Source organism: Limulus polyphemus, unplaced genomic scaffold (genome assembly GCF_000517525.1).
Source record: "Limulus polyphemus unplaced genomic scaffold, Limulus_polyphemus-2.1.2 Scaffold1712, whole genome shotgun sequence".
NCBI lineage: Eukaryota > Metazoa > Arthropoda > Merostomata > Xiphosura > Limulidae > Limulus > Limulus polyphemus.
In genome coordinates, this window is record NW_013667322.1 from 65,156 (window position 1) to 71,686 (window position 6,531).

A 6,531-nucleotide genomic window follows, 5' to 3' on the forward strand; every position below is an offset into this window, starting at 1 on the left:
ATATATATATGTATGTGTAATGTTAGTATGTGATAAAATAACAAAACAGTAATTGTAATAATAATAGTCTGTAAATTATATTTATATGTCAACTTTATGAAAAATATCAGTTGTGATTTTTTGAATCATTTATGAACTCTACTTGTCTTTGTTAGATTTGTATAACTATAAGTTCTCCTGCCCAAAAAAAAACGTTTTTAATCATTTGTTTGACATGTTAATTTTTTTTTCTAAATATTTATTAAATATCTATATGTGCAATTGAATATTTTATTCTATGTAATCCTTCACAAATATAATGTTTAGTTGATATATTTATTTTAATCATGATATTTTATAGGAGAACATTACTAAATATATGTGTTCAAAGTTGATTATTTGTATAGATAGTTCTTATCTTTTGTTCTGTTACACTTTGGCAGAACTTCATAGATCAAATTAATTTTTAATCTTCTTATGTTGGTAGCTATTTCAATCTTGTTTTAATATGTCCAATAAAAACTTTGTGAAATTTTATCCCAGTGAAACAAAAAGCAAAAAATAGGCAGAAGGCCAATACATAATTTCTTAATTTATGGTCTTTGTATTTTAATCTTTAGTTTTAATTATATATCATGTGGTTGGGAAAATAAAAGTGAATTTAAAAAAAATTGGTGAGAACGTTTTTTTATTTTTTGCAGCAACCTGGTAAAAGATATAAAGTCTTGTGTTTTTTGTATTTACTTTTCAAGAACTTTTCACTGCCTCACAACATTCCATCTCTTATAGCCTGTACCAAGTCAGTAAATCGGTTGTTTCTTTAGAACAAGTTTTAAGGTCTTTGTCAGTAGATACTTCATATTTTATTTTCTTCAGGTTTGTAAAGGCTTGTTTTGTTTCTTAGTCATTCATCACTTAAAGATTATTCCATACTATCTGGTAATATGTTTTACTATACAGAATCATAAGATCATTCACAGTTTATTTAAAAGTAGTTGATAAATTTTACACCTCATGGTTACCAGTAATGCATATTATAATCAATTCAGGTTGGAAGGGTTATTTACCATACAATGGATCATTAAATAACTCCTTGTTTACACAAGTCAATAAGTTAGTAAGATTTTATACTACGTAGAGTCATTATGTAACAGTACACAAGTTGATAAGATCTTGTACTACACAGTCACTACAGTGTAACTTGTAGCTAACCAAGTTAGTAAGATTCTTCATATTTATTCAACTATAGCTTATCACCCACACCTGCCCCATTTGGATCCAATATAAAATTAAGTATCATTACTCTCAGACAACATAATACTCTGTATTACACAGTCATTGTGTAATATTTCACAGTTTAAACAAGTTGATAATGTTCTATAAAGTTGTTGCAAAGATTTATTAAAATTATTTATGTTGTATGGGCATGAGAATTTAATTACAGGTTCGAAACAGCTAATTTCAACATCTTTTTGGTTTTTTGCTTGTATTTCAAGTTTTATATAAAAAATATCATGCCACTTAGAGCACACATATATTTAATGTTTTCTGAACACTTGTGTTAGTTGGATGTATTTCAAATTTTGCACTTAAAGACATTTAAATTTAGCAAGTATACCCAATGACATACAAATGTATTAATGATTTTAGAAAATACTCCATTTGAGAAAAAAAGTGAAGTTTTCATTGAATATTTGTTTATTTAATGGACTTTCTCTAAACAGAACAAAAGTAACACCTATAAAGATCAGTTTTATGACAGTCATGAGCTTTTTATCATCTTTACATATATATTTAAGTTCAAGCAATCTCAACATTAAAAAAGTTTGACTCAAGTAAATATGCTTAAGTATTTTGAAATATGAAATCCACTAATGACAGTTGTTTTTTCTTACAATGGTGATTTTCAAATATGATAACAGTATATGTCCTTGAACAGCGCCTCATGAACTCCACTCTAGATTTGTATAGAAGAAGGAAGAGGGAGTGGCAGCAGTCATCCTCAAGTGGAGGAATTCCTATAGGGACAACATTTCTATTTAGAGATTCTGCATGTTCATTTAACAAAACTTTAAAATCAACATATACATTGTATTCGATGATGAGGAACCCACTTTGAGACTAATAATGCTTGGGGACGGCTTGAATGAGTAATGAAGAAAAACTTTAATATAAGTTTAACATAACAGCAAGTGTACAACGTTTTGACATCATCAGGTACAATTTTGTTCAATTAAGATGGATTCCTTGATTTTTCGTTTGTTTATATTTGGTTCTTTGTTTAAAATTACTGTGTTTTTAATAGATATACTATGGTTTTTTGAGTTGCAATGGTGGAAAACATGGGACGGTTTTTTATTGTGTTCTGTGAATCTGATTTCCAATTTTCTTCCTGTTTCTCTGATGTAGAATTATGGGCAGTTATTGTATTGTTACAACAGCGGAAGTCACGTAACGCTGCTGGTGCATTGGCCTTGGTGGCATGTGCGAGGAGTTTTTTGAATGATCATGAATTTCCTAGTTTGTTCAGGACGCCCTCTTTTTTAGTATATAAGCCCAGCAACTAAAAGAATAGATATGCAGATAGATTGATGATAGAGATAATTGAGTCAAGCGAACAGTAGGCACGGTAAGTAAAGTGTGTGAATCACTGTGATTTATAGGGTGTGTTATAAAAGTTGTTAAGTGCATTACAAAGTTGTATTGAGAAAGAATAAACTAGTTTTAATTAAGAAAGGACTTGTATCACTGAAGTTACACGGAAAGAATTTATACCAGAAATTTAGGAAATTATCAAACGAGCAGATAAGTAACAGTATACATTGTATAGTTTCACTAATTACTTAATAAACAGTACCCTTCATAGTATGTGATTAATGACAATTTGGAAAACGTTCCTGTGCTACAGTTCATGAATGCAATAACAACACACAGTCATAATTTTGATGTTTTTTAAACTTGTGATAATTAATTATAGAAACCAAACTTTTCACCTTCAGTCTTTTTCTTTCTTTCCTTTTTCATTTTATTAGGAGTTTGATATAGTAATGTTTTGTATCCAAACTCCAATCAGTGACACTTATTTATGATAAAAACCAAATTTTTTTATACCAGTCTCTTCTTTCTTTTCCTGCAGATGTATAAATATATATTATTTTTTGTACTTGTTGGCTTAATGAATATCTAGTTTTGCATTAAAAAAAAATGAGCAGTTTTACAATTATATAAGAATTACCTCCATTCTGTTGTTTCCCTCGACATGGATTCCTGTACGTGGTGAGGGGACCTCCCAGGGAAGGTTCTATATTTTCAGTTACTTCCTCTGAGATCTAAACATCCACCCACGTGTTTGCCGTGCATGGCGACTCGTGAAGGGGAGGAGAGGATCCTGGTGGTTGAGTGGTGTCTGGGGCTCTGCAACACACTACTTTGGCCTTGAGTTCCTGTAGATGGGTGGCCTTGTGGTGGGGTCAGTGGGCACTGAATCTTTCTCCTTAATTATGGATCCCCCAATACAAATAAAAAAAAATGTTAAAAATCTGCTAATCGGTAAACAACCATGCTTAGAAGACTCTGACCAGCAGTCTCCATCACCCAGTACACCTGTACCTCGCTTCCTGATCCTGCATTCACTGTCCGATACATCTTTAGGGCAAATGTCACCCTTTTTTATTCAGAAGGGTTTAGAGGGGCTTGCTGGCTCTCCAAAGTCAGTTAAGAAGCTCAGTTCTGGAGACATCTTGGTTGAAACATCCACAGCTAAGCACAGTGAACTCCTCTTGGATTCAAAGACCATTGGGGATATACCCATTGAAGTTACTCCCCATGCTTCCTTGAATTCGTCACGAGGAGTTATTGTTGAGAGGGAATTGAAGTCTATCCCCGAGTCAGAGATCCTTGCTGGTTTCTCCAGCCAAGGAGTTTCAGCAGTTCGAAGGATCTCCACTCGTCAAGATGGAATTATGGTGTCGACCCCAGTTTTGATTTTGACGTTTGCATCACCACGTCCACCTGCCGCTGTTAAGGCAGGTTATTTGAACTGTAAGGTATGGCTCTGTATTCCCAGCCCTCTCCGATGTTTTCAGTGCCAGCGGTTCAGTCACTCAAAGACATCTTGTCATGGTTCTGTGACGTGTGCTTGTTGTGGTGTAAAGAACCATGATGCCTACGAGTGCAAACTAGACCCTCACTGTGTTAATTGTAGTGGTTCCTTCTCTTACTTTAGGTCTTGCCCTAAGTGGGTGGAGGAGAAAGAGGGACAGTGTTTGGAGACTATTAATAACATCTCTTATCCAGAGGCTCAGAAGCTATTGTTCCCTACTACATCTCGGACATATGCCACTGCACTACACACCACTGCTACAATGGGAGTGCAGATGGACCTTTCTGTGCCTCCATCTGAGTCTTTTTCATGCCATGTGAGAGGTCTCCAATCTCTGTCCCAACTATTCCTTCTAGTGAGTACCTGGATCAACCTCCTCGGGCACCAGCCTCTGGTGTCAGTGTGGGTCCTTCTTTGGCCCCTAAATGCAGGATGATCATTCGCTCACGTCCTTAGTCATTGGATTCTCACTCTGATGACAGAGATCTGCCCGTTCGATAAAAAGCAGGATCCATGGAGGTCAATCGACCCCCATCTAGTAAAGAAAAATGGCATGGTCAAAACCGAAGGGGTCTCCACCCTGTTCTCCTAAACCTACATAAATATGGCCACTTTCATACAGTGGAACTGTCGAGGTTTTCATTCTAATCTCGATGACATTAAGGCCTTGATTGACCCCTATCATCCCGCGTGTCTCTCCTTACAGGAAACATTTCTGAAACCTGCTGATACAGTCACCTTTTGGCAATTTTCTTTGTACTGGAATGACAGGTTGTGTGATGGTCGGGTGCACAGAGGGGTGGCACTGCTGGTCGACCAGCATGTGCCCTCCCTATCTGTGTATCTCGATACACCCTTGGAGGCCATAGCCATCTGTGTTTCCTTGGGTTGTGCCATCACTGTTTGTTCTCTCTACCTGTCTCCTGGGGGAAACTTTAATGGACACAACCCCCTCTAGGGTGGTGCTGATATTGGTGGGAGAGGTCGTTCCATAGAGCATCTGCTCTCGGATCACAACCTTTCTCTCTTCAATACTGGAACATATACTTATTTACATGCACCTAGTCAGTCTTTTACTGCCATTGATCTCTCGATTTGCTCCCCTTCACTTTTCACTTGCTTTTCTTGGATGGTCGACAGTGATCCACGGGGCAGTGATCATTTTCCTATCATTATGAGGGAGGTTAGCCATGGTTGATGCCACCCGACCCGAGTGCCACAGTGGAAGCTGGACCAGGCTGACTGGCCATCTTTCACCTCTCTCTTTCTGAACTTGATCCTGCCTTCATCTGTCTGCCATCAATAGACGACTGTGTGGTTGCAGTAACTGACTGTATTGTCCAGGCGGCTGCTCATTTTATTCCTAAGACCTCGACACGTTTTCCATGGTATCCTCGTCCATGGTGGAGTCCTGCCTGCCAGGAGGCACAGAAGGCTCAAAAATGGGCCTGGTACACCTTCCGATGGTATCTCTCTCTCTTTCTAACCACATTGTTTATCAGTGGGCCCATGCCCACACTCGGCAGGTTCGACGTCAAAGCCAAAAGGAGTCTTGGATTAAGTTCACTACTAGCATCTCTTCTACCACCACTTCCAAAACTTATGGGACAAGATTCGGAAAGTCACTGGGAGGTATGCTTCCCATCCCCTTTCCATCTTGCTCTCCAATGGCCAGGAAGTTGCTGATGTCCAGAGCTTTGCTGATGCTTTCAGCCAAAGCTTTTCTCGTGCTTCTAGCACTTCTGTTTCTTCCCCCTGCCTTCTTGGCCACAAAGTCTCGGGCAGAGTGATCGCCTCTTTCCTTTTGGGCCAATCATCTCTATGATTATAATCGCACCTTTACACTGGTTGAACTCAAACTGGTAATATATCAGTCGGACCTGATGATGTTCAGTATGAGATGTTGCACCATCTCTCTCTCCTGCCTCTCTTGCTATTCTTCTAGTTATTTTTAACCAGATCTGGCAGGAGCATATTTTTCCTGATGCTTGGTGCCAGGCTATTGTCCTTCCTTTCTCTAAACCTGGGATGAATCCCAAGATTCCTTCTAATTATTGATCCATTGCTTTGACTAGTTGTCTTTGTAAGGTCCTAGAGAGGATGGTTAATGCTCGTCTTGTTTGTTTCCTGGAATCGAACATGCTTCTCTCACCCACCCAGTGTGGGTTTCGTCGACAGTGCTCCACCATGGACCATCTGACTCGACATGAAATGTCGATAAGGGAAGCCTTTCTCAATAGAGAACATCTTGTTTCTGTGTTCTTCGATCTCGAGAAGGCTTATGACACTACATGGAGGTATTGAATTTTGCAGGACCTCCACTCCTATGGGTTGCGTGGCCATTTACCCATTTTTATTCAAAACTTTTTACTGAACAGGCGATTCCAAGTCCATGTGGTTCACTCTTTCCCGTTCCTTTCCTACAGGAACTTGGTAGTCTCTCAGGGCTG